The sequence below is a fragment of the Lutra lutra genome, chromosome 9 (genome assembly GCF_902655055.1).
Source record: "Lutra lutra chromosome 9, mLutLut1.2, whole genome shotgun sequence".
Taxonomy (NCBI): Eukaryota; Metazoa; Chordata; class Mammalia; order Carnivora; family Mustelidae; genus Lutra; species Lutra lutra.
This window is the reverse complement of record NC_062286.1, coordinates 5668565-5682876: the sequence shown is the minus strand read 5'-3', so window position 1 is coordinate 5682876 and position 14312 is coordinate 5668565. Positions and strand designations below refer to the sequence as shown.

Here is a 14312-nt window from a genome sequence, read left to right as displayed (position 1 = left end):
GTCATTCTTAGCATGAATCCTTAATTCCTGACACAGGAGCCTGATGCGGGAAGGCACATGGGCTCTGGCTGGCCACAGACCACCTTGGTCTCTTAGGAGTTAAGGGACCGCAGGCAAGCATCTTGCTACCCAACCTAAGCCTCTTGGGGCTTCCTGGTGAGGTGAGCAGCATGCTGACAGGTGGGAGGACGCCATCCCTGCTGGTGGCCTTAGCTCGGGTGTGTCTGGTATTACCAGAGTTTAAGCTCCATGAGGGCAGAGGATTGTCCTGCCCTCTCTGTCCCTTGTTCTACCCCCAGAGTGTTGTGCCCGATGAGGAGCAGACACTCCACCAATAATGGCTGAATAAATGAATGAATGAGTGAATGAATGAACATCAGGGTATGTTTCGGGAAACAGCCTTCTTCAAGCGCATTCTTTTTATTAGTAAGGTGAGTTGAATACCTTGGGACAGATGGAGGTAAAGGAAATATCTAGAGTGGAGGAGGGTTTGGTACCTGTCCACCTTCTCCTGCCTGTTCCCTGCCCCCATGAATAAATGAAGCTCCTGCAGAGGGTGAAGGTTCTAGAAGGAGGCTGAGGAAAAGAACACAGCCCTGAAAATCTGCAGGCTCCCAGGGCTAGAGTTCAAATGGAGGCCCATGTATTACAGATCTTAATATTTAAATTCATGCATTTAACTTACAAATTGTTGTGTGAAATGCCTCCTTACCTTCCTCCTTACCTTGACCTGGATGACCAGCTGCAAATTTGTAATTCACATTCCCCGAGGCTTAGTCCGGCTCCGGGCAGGAGAGGGAGAGCAGGCTTCCAGATGCCCGGAGCCCTTCTCCCTCCCCACGCAGCCCTTCTCGCAGTGCTGTGTGGGAGAACCTGGACCTCACCCCACCTGCTGGGGCCCCCCACTGAGTGTGGACACTCCAGGTCCTCTGTCACCATCTGCTCTCAGGCCCGGGTCTCCGGGGCACACAGAATACTCCTGCAAGCCACCTTCTCTGGCATCACCTACTCATGACTTTCACAATAGCCCTGCTCAGACTAGCCTGAGAACTCACCCCATTTCACAGAGGAGGAGACTGGGACCCCAGAGGCTGGCAAGGCCTGGTTAGGACTATTTTAGCAGAGAAGAGGTTCAAGGCCTCAGCCAGAGTGTGTGGCTAACTGAAGGCAGGGACAGCAGCAGGCCCCGACCCTCCTTCTCGGCACTGATGCTCACAGAAAGGAGCTTCCCCAACCAGGGCCAGCATGTTTCTGTTCAAACCTGTGGGGCTCCCCTGGGCTCTGGGTTTTTCTCTGTCTTGAGAAACCTGCATTGCTCTGATGGTCTAGCTCCCTTGCCCTGGGGGCACAGATGGCTCTGGGCAACTTGAACTAAATCCCCCTCCAGACTTGCAAATTTCCCAAGGCTGAGGCATGGCACAGCCTCCCTGCCAGCTATGACTTCTCAGAGGGACCCCAGAGCCCTGATTCAGACACAGTTTCCCTGCCTTTTGAGTTCTCTAGGCCTCAGGTGTCTCCTGGAGCCCCCGGAGGCTTCTGCCCTCCCTGCCCTACTCACCCCAGCAGAGCAAGATCAGGGGCTGTATTGGGCATGGAGGCTCAGACCACTGCTTCTCCTAGTCTGGGCTGTGAGGCTACCCAGAGAGGCCAGGTGACCCTGGGAAGGGTAGGTATTGCCTGCTTGTGGAGTGATTGAGAGCAGGTGCAGGAGATGGGAGGGACCCAGCAACAACGCCCCAATTTTGCTCCCTTGGGTGGGCCAGTCCATGGCTTAGATGTCCCACAGGGCACGGGGAGCCTTCGTGTCTCTCTGTGGCTAGGGGAGCCTATAGCTTTGTTACACGCCACCTGTTTGTGGTCTATCCTTCCCTCTCGTATTTTATCTCCCCTCGCTGTTTCTGCCCTGGACTGTATCATCTAGAAGACCAGACGTTCCAAGCCTGGCCTCGGTTTATCCTTCCTAGAGAACTTGAACTAAATCGAGCCTCAAGATAGCTGTCCTGTGCCTGCATTCTCTCAGTCTGCAGATACGTTCCCCTTTGGACCATTGCTTCTGGGCTTTCATTCCAGCTCTCATGTCCCTTTGTAAAAGTTCTTCTACTCTACCTTCCCTGGAGAAAACAAAACAAAACAAAAATGATTCACAGGGTGATAGATTCTCGGATGGAAATCCTGACTCACTAGCTTCACTGGAGGGGTCATTGTATCCTGGGACTTAGAAAAGTGGCCTCTATAGTCAGACTGTGTGTGCTTGTATCTCAGCCCTTCCTGTGTGATCTTGGAAGCTTCCTCAACCTCTCTGGACCTTAGCATCATCTTCTGCGAGACGAAGATAATGACAACATTTATGCCATGGGATTGTTTAACAGATTAAGGAAATAAGGTCAAAGCCAGGCCCATAGTAAGGACTCAATAAATGTTAGTTAATGTTTTGAGTTTCCTTCTTTGACAAGTCTATGCTCATTGACTTGAGGGCTCTAAAAATATCAGATAATGGTTACCATTTGTTGAGTGTCTTCCACATGCCCAGAACTTTCACCAAACCTTTTCTTTAAACTGTTTGGCATTTTGTAGCAAGGAACAAAGTTCCAGAACCGAAGCAGAGGGCAAGTTGTACTCAGGTCTGTCTGATGCCACAGCCAGTATTCTCTCCTCCGTGTGCCACTGAAGAACATTTCCATTCTTCCCTAATGCCCAGGGACACCGGCCCCTTCTTTTCTCCACAGAGCTTCCAGGCTGGCCTTTGAGGCCCGAGGAGGAAAGGACAGATGTTAAGCCACAGAGAATGGGCTCCACCAGGAGGGGAAGGTACGGGGGCTGGAAGCAGCAAAGAAGCAAACTTACGGCAGGTGTTACCATGTACAGCAGGCCTTTCCTAATGAGCAAAACAAGAAGAGAAAAATATAAAACAGAATTTGGCTGCATTTGAAGGTGTGAAGAGAACCACCCAGCTCTGAGAGACATTTCCATTGAGTGTAAGACCCGGGGTTGTGGGGGAGGGGGTGGTGGCTCTCAGGGTCCAGGAAGTGGTGTGGTAACTGCCCAAGATGGAGGGAACAGAGGCCCTACACCATGGACATGCTGCTGGGCTTGTCTGTGGTGCCTCTCTTGAGGACACAGACAGGTCTCTCTCCGAAAGCCCATGTCCTTTGTGGTTGGACTGTCCCTTGCAGGTGCAAGCAGCCGTGAGAAAGGCAGTTTGGACAGAGTCCAGCTGACCTCCACTGACAGGCGTGACCGGTGTGGTCAAGCCCCGCCATTCACCCGTGCTGAGAGAAACGCCGTCCTATCATGAAGCAGGAGGAAGCACCACTGGTATTTGTTCTTGAGTTGGTGCGAAAAGTGGCTTCTTCCACCACCTCAAATGTGTGGTCATGTGGAGTGAGAAGCAAGGATAGCATGAAGTGGTGGCCATCATGGTTGGCTCCTTTGGGAGAGTGTTGGGTTGGTTGGGTCCTTCCACTGCTGGGAGGTGGTGGCCACCTCGGGGGCATCAGGGCCCTCCAGACCGTTGTCGGGGCCATGACGCTCTTTCATCCTCAGAGTGCATTGCTGTCACTAACTACATGCCCACCCCTGATCCTGGTCAGGCTGAGATTCGCCGTGGTCCCCAGATGCCGCATGGTGCCCATCCCACCTTGTCCTCAGCCACTAGGAAGCTGCTTTCACTGGCAGCTATCAGAACATCTTGGGCATGACTTATTTATTTATTTATTTATTTATTCAGCCAGGGCCGCCTGTCTTACTCACCCTTTCTGTAACAGTCTAAGATCTGACCTCTTACTTAATTGTGATAAGCAAGAGATACCTTCTCGGTGGCTGTGGGTGGGGCTCTAAGGACAGAGAGATGGGCTGACTAAGCCGGGGGTGATGTTCAGGTATCTAAAGGGCCTTCTGATTTGCTTTTAGAGGGAACGTGGAAGGTCTTTATCAGCGTAGGTGACACTATAAAAAGGGAGTAAAGTGCAAATAAAATTCCTAGTTGTGACTTACCAACTTCCCTTTGGTACTTGTGGATTTTAGAAATAAGACCAGCTGGGTTCATATCCGGAAATCTCCTCCTTGCAACTGCTGATCTTCTGTTATTAAGAAGCGTGATTTTTTTTCCTTTTTTATTAAAAAAAGTGTGCTTTGGCACAAAGGAGAAATGTTTAGAAGACAGGTCTGGATTTGAATTTTGGTTCCGATATTTAGTGACTTGGGACCCCGGGAAAGCGAATCCCTGAGCTTTCGTTCCTTGTCTGCAAGAGGGGGATCGTAATGAATATCTCAAAGGGCTGTAAAGACCAGAAGTCAGGTGCCTGAGAAGGAGCAGAGAGTAGTTTCAGAGAGTGCACCACTCCTGAGATAGCCTGCCTGGGAGGCCAGCAGAGCGGAAGCAGAGTCACACTGCTCTGGCCACACTAGCTGCTTCTGTGTTTTTACCACCGGAGTGAAGAGAGAAGGAACAAATCCAGGCAGCAACTATCAGTGATGAATCCAATCACCGACGGAAGAAGCAAGACAAAAGCCTTGCAGGGCTCTGTGCTGACTGCTGGGTCTTATTTCAAAGAGAAGGAGCACCTGATAATTTCGAAGGAAACTGTGTCTCTGTGGCAAGGACAGCATGCCTGAGTGGATTTGATCACTCAGAGACTCTGGAAATACTTTCTGGATGGGTAAATACATCTGTACTTCTTGCATCTTCCAACCCAGATGCAAGATGCCTGCTTATTGGTTTTTATTAAGTCACTTGTGTTTACCTTCTGAAACTTGTCCTCAAGGAAGGGCACAAGGCTGTGAGTAGAAAGGTATGGATGTCATTCTTGGCTCCTCCCAAATGCAACCCTTCAGGCCCTGGATTTATAGGGTGAGGGTTTGGTATAGGTGGTGCCTTGGGGGGGTTTCTGATCTAGGAGTCTGGGGCCCATACTAAATGAGAATCGGTCATCTGGGCCATGATCTTCTCATGCTGGAGCTCAGGAGCTCGAGAAGACAGAACCGCCATGCATACACGCTTAAAACTGTTGCTCCATCGTCCTTGCTCACGTTCCATTGGCAGAACAAGCACCTGGCCAACCCCACAGTCAGTGGGGCAGGAAAGTAGGCTCTCTTCCAAGGGGGTGGGGGAGTGACTGTTTGCTGAGCCATAATTCAATTTATCGCTGCCAATCTGAAGGCAAAGAATTTAATTAAACAAATTCTCAAGCTCTCCATCAGCTTTGTGTTTCTCCAGTTCTTATACAAAACATTCCAGGGAGCTTAGCTCTTCATCAGTGGAAACTGTCTAGTCATGCCCTGATCAGAATTCAAGGCCAAGCAGGGACCATTATTTGAGCTGTAGTTTAGCTACTTGGTATGCACACATCCCTAATGATCTTGGAAAGTATAATGTTTTCTAACAGCTGTAAAGACAAGAGATTGTAACATGATCAGCTACACATCATATCCATGAAATTACATTGAGTAATGTAATGTGTTATGCTGTCTTTAACACATTATGAATACCTAATTCTAAAGGTTAATGAAATTGACAAATATATGAACACTACGGGTATCATCAATACCACTTAATGACACATCTCTTGTTTTCATTTACGGAATCAACTAAAATGAGAAGACTCTGTTGCTGCAATTCCACTTTTTCTGGTCATAAATTAAAAAGTATGCACAATATATTTTGCTTTAATTAGGAGTATAGTTTTCTAGAGTGTTTTATACTGTAGGTCTACATATGATTAATATTTAATACAATAAGATCATAATTATTTAAAATGAGCATTTCGTAGTTTTTCTGAAAAGGGTTACACTTGCTAAGGGAGAATATTTCTTTGCTGGACAAATCAAAGGCACTGTCAGGGCCAAGGACAACCGCCACGGGGACGTCGTCCTCCACAGAGAGCTGTATTACCGCAGAAGTACCTTCCCATCTGGGCTAAAACGTTTCATCCTAAGACTGGGAAAAATGGTGTAAGAAGACTATTTTGTTTCTCTCCAGATCCCGGGGTAAGCTTTCAGTTTACCTGATTGGTTTGAAAGCCATTGAATCCATATCAATAGGCTAAGCAATGTCAATAAAACTCAAAGAAATAGAAGGGCTTCTGTTTATTTTCATTTTCATTTGTATTTTATTTTCATTTAACAACCCTGCAAGAGTGGTCATCACCTATGTTAATGTTTTCATATAAAAAAATTTTGTTCTTGAGTGTCCAGGTTCCCTCTCCATCAATAATACCAACACTGATACTAATACTAGTCGTACACTATCAGTAAGAGAAATGACAACGAGGATGTCTTTACATTATACAAAGAACCTTAAATGCGTAATTGGTTTGATGCTTTTAGAAATCCAGTGACGTTATTGAGGAAACCTTGTGACTCCATTTTATGAAGGATGAAGTGAGGCCTGGAGAGGTTAAATGACTTGCCCAAAATGTAATGGTCAAGACAGGGCAGGCTGTGACTTGCTAACTCTGCTTTTTCCAGTACGCCTCACAAAGTTTCCATCTGGGGGCTCCCAGAACCACAGCTTTCTGTTAGCTGTTTGTAGTTACGTATTATTTTTGTGTAAGATGATTATTTTTTTTTCTGATTACCAAAGTAACAAGTGGCCATTGTAGAAAATTAGAAAATATAGAGGAGTATAAGGAAAAAATAGTAACCACCCTACTTCTGGACTCCAGCCCTGCAGAAATAACACATATGTACACTTTTCTCCGTGTGTGTGTGTGTGTGCACGTGCGCATGAGTGCGTGCATGCACGCGTGTGTGAGTGTGTGTGAGTGTGCGAGAGTGTGCGAGCGAGTGAGAGTGTGTGAGCGAGTGAGTGTGTGTGAAAGCGAGTGTGTAAGTGCACGCGCGTGTGCGTGTGAGTGAGTGTGTGAGTGAGTGTGAGTGTGAGTGTGCTCCATCCTTCTTTGTCCTAGGTTCTTTCAGACAGTTGGATGTGGCCAATGAGGATTTTGGAGAATACAAGGTCACAAACTTCACCCAATCTTGAGCCTCATGGAACCACAGAATCTGGAGGTGGAAGAAACTTTGTCACATCCCAGGAAAATGGTCCTTCCAACTTCTCCTCCACGGCTTCAGGGAGTATTAACCTCAATGCTCCCACATCACTGTCCCCTGATGTTGTTTCGGGCTGTCCCGAGGCTGCTTTCTGGGTGGGGAGGTCTTCGTGGAGAGTTCTAGGAAGATGGAACGGACCCTCCTCATTCCTCAGGCTCTCCAAGGCCACTTCACAACCAATTTCAAGTCACTTAACCTCTCTGAGCCTTAGTGTCATCCTCTAGCACATGGTGGCTCAAGCATGCCATCACCACTTCAAACAGCGCCCCCCAGAGTTCATCTTCCTGAAGAGTGCATCACTGTGATTGGTATTATCATGATCATTTTTTTACCCTCTGCCTAGCTCCTTGGCTACAGGCCTAGACTGGGTCTACAAGTGCTCCCGGGTCCCCAGACACACAGTGCACATGCATGTCTCTTCCTGGTTCGGCACCTTCTTCCCTAGGGGAGTTTCTAGGACACCCTCCCTCCTAACCTGACACCCACACCATGCTCCCTCCCACCCTCTCTGAGAACTCTGACTCACCTGAACAAACTCAGCTCCAACCCATTGTCCTGGGGCACCTGGCCTCAGCGTGGGAGCCCAGTGACTAGGGTATAGGCCTAGCTTTTTTTTTTTTTTTTTTTTCCTTTTGGAGTATTTATGTACCATCTGTGAGCTTCAATGTTCTTATTCTTAAACTGGAGGAAATGCAGTTGTGAACATGGAATGAGGTGAGCCCCTGCAGGTGTGTGTTGGGTCACAAACACACTTGGAATGTCGACCATCTGCCCCTTTCAAACCCATTTTCCCTTGGTCCTCACTGTGGCCTGGGAGGCAGGGATCACTCCAGGTGAGGACACTGAGCTTTGGGGGAGAAGTGACAGGCTCAAGGCCACACAGTTCCTCAGGGACAAGGTTCAGAGTCCAATCCAGGACCTCAGACTTCAGATCCTACATGTTACCTACTGTAAATCTGGAGGAGTGTTGTGACTGCTCTAGGAGATTTTCAAACATTTTTAAATTAAATCAATTAAATCCAATACAGCAGCCGAATACTATGATACTCTTTGATCTTGTATTGAACTAATTCATTTCTTTGCAATTTTATGCTGGGTTTTGGATGTCAGACTGGGAAATCGACAGAACTTCTATTATAAGGGGAAAAAAGATAAATGCATAGAGAAGTTGCTTTCTCCTAGTGGAGCGCCAAAGGGAGTTTCCCAGGCTTCTTAATCCTTGGAGATGGAGACCTGAAATCTTGCCACACATGCTTTCAGAAGCTCAAGAGGTACAGTAGCTTCTTCTGACATATTCATGATGTTTCCTGTTACCAGACTCTGTGTCTGACAGTAACAACAAGACATGCACGCACTGTACTCTGCACAGAACATTTTTTTTCAGCATTGCTGGTTAGTTGATGCAAGCCAGCCAGTAACCCCATGGGGTGTGTGTGCACGTGTGTGTGTGGGCACGTGTGCCCTGCCTAGTGCCCCCAGCCCACCCTGGCTCTTCTTGTCAGCCCAGAGGGACTGTCTCCCCAACCCAGATTCAGTGTCGTAGCTTGCCCTTCCCCTTCTGAAATCACATCAGGTATGATTCTATCTCGAAGACTGAGGATCGGACTTGAAAAGGAGCCAGCTCCCACAGTGTCATTCCTGACAGATTTCTTAATTAATCTGCTCAGATTGTCAATAATGTAATTCACTGTTGATTTAGAAACTAGTTAGATGAGCCCTGCTAGTGCCCTTGTGGGAAAACATCTGAATAATTCAGCTAATAGATGGGAAACTCACCCAGATTGCTGGGGCACAGGGAGGGAACGGCTAATTCGAATGAGATGAGCTCAAGCAGGGTGATTCCAGCAAATTCCAGGGAGCGGGGAGAGGTTGTCATATTACTGGGGGCAGCAGCTGCCTGGTTTAATTATTGTCATTTTGGTTTTTGGAAATAAGAACGTGGGTCTGACACTCTTGCAGGCAGAGGCCATTAACACTCTTGAAAAATAGCGTGGAATTTCGTTCTAAAGTGTGTGATCCAGTTGATTACCAACTCTGAGCTATACTCAGCATGTTAGTGGGTCTTATTCTTGCTATAATACTATTTTTCTATGATTCTTATTTGAAATATGTGAGTGTGGTAACATGTATCATCAAAGGAATATAAAAAAGACTTCTTTTTTTTTTTTTTTTTTCTGGGAGGTTCATAGTTCTGCAGGCATTTTCCAGGATTGACTAGATGTTTCTTGGGATGATGGTGATCACCCTTTTTACATCAAAACTTGGGGCTGTGTTGAAAATGAAGTTTATGGATTGGTGACTCTAATTATGTGAAAAGTCTTACATAAACATAAAAACTCAATCACTTTTAGTTATATACTTAACATTTCATTTTTATGGAAAATAATAAAATTATATGAAGTTGAGCTGTTATACTAAATTTTTTGCTATGGTGGTTAGAGTTTTAACAACCCTTAAGTGCAGATGAGTTAGTGCTTAAATGTAAATGTTCATCAGAATCATGGTGCTTTTGATACAAAATATTAACTCAGTTCCATTTATCGGCAGTGTCTCACTTTTCTTTTGTTCTCTGTCTCTCCCTTTCTTTCTTTCTTTTTTTTTTTTTTCTGGTTGTTTTTTTCTTTTTCTTTTTCTTTTTTTGCTTGTTAATTTTTTTCCATTTCATTTTATTTTATTTCTTTTCTTTTCTTCAGTATTCATTGTTTATACACCACACCCAGTGCTCCACATAATATGTGCCCTCCATAATACCCACCACCAGACTCCCCCGACCCCCCCACTCCCCTCCCCTCCCAAACCCTCAGTTTGTTTCTCAGAGTCCACAGTCTCTCATGCTTCGTCTCCCCTTCTGATTTCCCCCAACTCTCTTCTCCTCTCCATCTCCCTTTCTGCCCTCCAGCCTCCTCACATGCACAAGAGCTCATGTGCACACACACCACTCTACACACACACACACACACACACACACACAGTCACATCATTCCCAGTTTTCTTTCAGCAGTTCTGCAGAAAAAGGGAAAGAGCAAACATGATCCAATGCAGATACTTTGACACTGACCAACCTCTTTCAGGGGGGAGTCAATTCTGCGTGGGATCTGTTGCCTTGGATTTTAGTAAAATCAGGACGGCTTTCACACCCTAAACTGTATTGGAAGCCTTAGGGGACAAGACTGTCCTTTGGGGCATAGGGAACAGAAATGCAGCAGACGGTTCCTGAGTGCACATCTGGCTGCATGCAGAGAACGTGTGTGAAGTGTGGCATGGGTTAGAATCAGCTTGGCTCCCTCTAAGCCCCCAAGTAAGGGTGGCTCCAGTGAGGTAAAACTTCCCTCTCTCACTAAGGAAGTCTGATGCAGGCGGCTGAGGGTTGAGGCGGCAGCCGCACAGTCACCGAGGACCCCTCCTCCTTCTGTCCCGCTGTTCCACCACTCCAGGCAGTGCACGATGTGCCTCAATCTCGTGGTCATCTCATGGTCAAGATGGTTGTGGGCATTTGCGATATCACATCCATGTTTCAGAGAGAAGGAAAGAGGAAGAGGACAGAGGGTACCCTTCCCCTCCCTTCTGCTTTTATTGAGCAGCAGCTCTGGAAGCCTCCTTCCTTTGCCTCCACACATTTCATCCTGCACATCCTTGGCCGGAGCCCAGAGGACCACACCTAAGCTGCAGAGAGGCAGGCCCACGTCGTCTTTTCAGCTGGCCACAGATAACACTGCCGTCCTGCTCTGGGAAAAGAGGAGACTAGATATCTGATGGGAGCCTGAAGGCCAATTCCTGCCAATAGTAGATGCTTTACAACAAGCAGTGATTATAGCTCTAATGAAACCACAGATAAATGCATCCTATTTTTACTGAGTGCTTGGGTATTTTTGAATCAAGAAGATGATTTGAAAAGAGTATTGTTTCATGATAGCCCAAGACAATAGCCCCGATCGTGGCTTTCTGTCACTTGCCCTGTGTATGTACATCCCCAGCTCCGGTCAGGGAGAGGAAGTACTGATAAATGGTGTCAGGGCGGGGAACATGGGTGACGGGTCCCCGAGATGTCTAATAACACTGAGTTATTGGAAAAAATAATTTGTTGTTGTTCATGTATGTAATGCGAGCATTCTCTGATCGTGTATTCCCTGGAAATCTAATTTGTAAATAATTACTTGTCAGATGGAACTGGCTGGAAAAGTCTGAATATGCAGAGGCAGAGGCGCCCCCCCCCTCCCCCGAGAGAAAATTTTAGCTGAAAGGCCATGCACCTGAATGGTCTGATGGCAATTTTTCATCTCTCTGCAGTTAGCAGCTAATAAGGTCCCTAGTTAAAAAAAACAAATTCTCAGGTTCCCGATGCAGTGGACACACTTAGCCAGTCATTAGCAGAGGAGCTGGGAGCAGCTGGCCTGCTTGCAGGGCTGATGGAATGCCTGTCCCCAGGGAGCAGAGCCCATGAAACATGGGGTTGCTCTTCCAGTGCAAAGCAGGAGGGGATGCAGGGGGGCGCAGGGAGAGGCTGCGGACTGAAGGTTAACGTCTCGGTCCCTGCCAGATTTGCGGGTCCAGGCTCCATCTCCTGGTGTGGCTGTATTTGGGGATGGGGCCTCTGGTGAAGTAACTAAGGTTAAATGAGGTCATGAGGCGGGGGCCCTAATCCAATAGGAGTAGTGTCCTTCTAAGAATAGGAAGTGTTGCCAGGGCCTTGCCTCTGGGCAAGCACCTAAGAAAGGCACATGAAAACACAGACCAGGGAGAGAGCTTTCCTTGCGCTCAACCCTGCTGGACTCTGGTCTGAGACTTCCAGCCTCTAGAACGGCAAGAAAATCAAGGCCTGTGGTCTCCACTGCCCTGTCTGTGGTGCTTTGTGCGTCAACACAAGCGAGCTAATGTAGCGTGGGGAAACGGATTCGAGTGCATCTGAGAAAAGGCTGGAGCCGGGTCCGGACCAGCGGCCTCCCTCTCTTCCTGGGCGGCCGAGTCCTGGACCTCCTACTGGGTTTCCTCTCTGCCATGAATACCCAGCTTTTTCCTCTCCTGTCGATTCATTCTTTGGATCATTCCTTTCAGCAGAGTGGCTGAGCCTCTACTTTGTCCAGCTCAGGGGGACACTTACCATCTCCAGGAGCAGGAAGAAAGAGTGCGGGTTTGGTGATGACCATCAAAAGGTCATTGGTAACATTGCAGATACCCATTCTGTGGGCCCGTTCTGCTGTCAGCCCTCCATGGATGATTTAGTAGGAGGCTCATGCGAAGCCCCCAAGGCGGGGGCTGCAATCGCCCTAATTTGCAGGAAAGGAAGAGACTCTGAGGGGAACAGACTTCTCCAAGGACACCCACCTGGTAAGTGGCAGATCCAGGAGTCATGGCCAGGAAGTCTGCACCAGGCCCCACTCTCAACTCTGCTGTCAAACCAAATTGTTACAACCCACCTGGGAAGGGCTTCCATGGCTCAAGCTCAGGTCCTGTGGCAGGACCCTCTCAGGGGTGGTGGGCCAGGGAATGTCTCCCCAGAAAGTGGGGATTTAGAGGCCAGTGGACCTGGGTGTGGAGACCAAGAGAGGGTGTTGGAAACATCAGGGGCAGGGAACAAGGGGAGATGCGGGGTGTGCTGGGAGCATAGGATGCCAGAGGTAGGGGGACAGGGATCCAGGTGGGGAGGTAGTGGGTCTGCATCACAGAAGGAGGGGACTGAAAACCACAGAGACACATTAAAGAGTCTTCATCAGGGGGCTGTCATGGTCCTGCTGTGTTTTGGAAAGCTTACCACAGCTACACTGTGGGGAATGGTGGGCAAAGTGGGAGGAAGAGCGACTAATTTGAGGCAGAGAGCCCTGTCGGAATGATGGGCCAATGCCCAGGGATGTGGGGGCAACTGGCAAGGTGGGAGAGGTAAGCAAAGGGGTAACCCTGTGGACAGCTGGAGAGCTGACTGGCTTTCTGGAATCTGGGGAGCAGGTTATTAAATACCACCACTATTAAACACGAAGTGGTAACAATTTATAATTACGTAAATTATAGTGAAAACAAAGATCATAAATACTCAAATTCATCACCTCCTAATTATTTCACTCTCACCTACTCAATTGTTGTCTATTCTTCTGAAGGTGTTTACATCTCTCCTACCTGTGTGGTGGACACAGTGGTGTCCAGTCTTCGGTGGCATCCCGCTCGGAAGCTTGAGGTTTGCTATGATCTGGTGGGAGTATTTACACCAAGGAAATTGGCAAACATTACAGATGGAGTTTTTTCTTTTCAACACACCGTGGGTGAGTCACCATCCTCTAGAGATAAAGAACATGAAAGCAACCTACTCATGCTTCCAGGCCCCATCTGGAAGGCTCTCTAGTCTTCTCTTCTGGAGCCTTCCCACATGCCAGGCACACCTTCCTCGTAGCCTCGATCTCTCACCACCTACGTGTGCCTGCCCTCCTTCTCATTCTGCAAGCATCCCGATTCTTCTCTAGGCAGAGCTTAGACCAGAGGAGAGCTCATTCTGTGCTTGTGGGATGAAACAACACGTGAGTGAGGGAATAAACATGGTGTCACTCTTCTACATTTGTCCCTCTTGGGCCTTTGGGATGAGGTCTCCCTTGTTAATGGGCAGAACAGCAAGGTAGTGATAAGCCCCAAACTGCTTTTGGTCTCAGAAACAGCCCGATGCTCGAGTGACATTTCACACCAGTGTGTGTTCCACATTGAAATGTCTATCGAGAAACTACGGGAAAAAGACCTCTTTTGGAAGAAAGTACTTCAAAGGCAACGTGAGAGTCCACTGAGCTGAAGAAAATATACTGGGAAGTGAGGACCCACACATCAAAGGGATTCTGAAGGACAATTTGAAAGGAGAGTCACATGTCCAGATCACCTTGGGGGAAAGCTGTCTTTGTAACTGATCCAAATCAAGGGCAAGAGGGCACAAGGACATCAGATTAGTTTGAAAAGAATAGCATCCTGTTAGTCTTGGAAAATAATTACATGAAGCCACCAAAGCACCACTTACTCCCCTCCCCCACAGACCCTCCTTGTCAAGTAAGACTCTGCACATCAAAGAGCCTCTGAGACCTACGCTTGCCTTGCAAGTCAGCTCAGTTAACCATGTGAGAGCAGACGTTCAGAACATTGATTTGAGTGGGTAGAGAGCACTCCCTGCCTCCCTGTGTGGTTCCATGGTGTCCCACTCCTCTGGAGCTCACTCCTCCAGGCTTTGATAATTTTTCTAGATTCCAAGAGTCAGGGGACCCAAGCTCATGGGCTAACTCCACCAACCCTCGAGGAAGCCT

At 47.8% G+C, this 14312-nt stretch overlaps 1 long non-coding RNA gene across 1 annotated transcript; it reads left to right on the top strand.

The window, feature by feature from the left end:
- Positions 1-309: 309 nt before the first annotated feature.
- LOC125109227 (uncharacterized) lies at positions 310-5995 on the top strand. Its single transcript, XR_007130156.1, has 3 exons — positions 310-431; positions 2727-2975; positions 3174-5995. It is a non-coding gene; the product is annotated as an uncharacterized LOC125109227 (long non-coding RNA).
- Positions 5996-14312: the final 8317 nt, after the last annotated feature.